Source organism: Elaeis guineensis, chromosome 11 (assembly GCF_000442705.2).
Source record: "Elaeis guineensis isolate ETL-2024a chromosome 11, EG11, whole genome shotgun sequence".
NCBI classification, from domain to species: domain Eukaryota; kingdom Viridiplantae; phylum Streptophyta; class Magnoliopsida; order Arecales; family Arecaceae; genus Elaeis; species Elaeis guineensis.
In genome coordinates, this window is record NC_026003.2 from 92,522,757 (window position 1) to 92,523,300 (window position 544).

Genomic DNA, 544 nt, shown 5'->3' on the forward strand with positions numbered 1-544 from the left:
ACCCTCAAAAGAAATCCCTGTTGACATTCATAACACTACATTCCTGCAATTTAATTGGGAATATGTGACAGTAGATCGATTGAAACAAGTATTGAACCATTATAATCATTATGTTTTTAGATTCTGTTCAACATATAACCTGGTGGCTTGAAGGAAAATTTGGCAAGATGACACTAAAGCATGCAATGATATACGGTTCTGCATGTTGGATGATAAAGAGTATCCAAGAAAACTTGCTGAATGTAGCAGCAATAAGAGTGCTGGAATATATGTGTGGTAAAACAAGGGTGGATAGAGTGAAAAATGAGTATACTAGAAGAGCTGTAAGGGAGGCACATGTTGGGAATAAGGTGATGAAGAATCAATTGAAATGATATAGGCATGTATAACAATGATTTGATGGTGCTTCCACAATGAGGGGAACCTTAATTGTTGTTGGATAATGCGGGAAAGGTTGAGAATGCCTAATGTCACATAGATGGAAATGGTGAGAAAAGATATGGAATAACTTGAAATAACATCAGATGTAGCCATGAAGGTAATG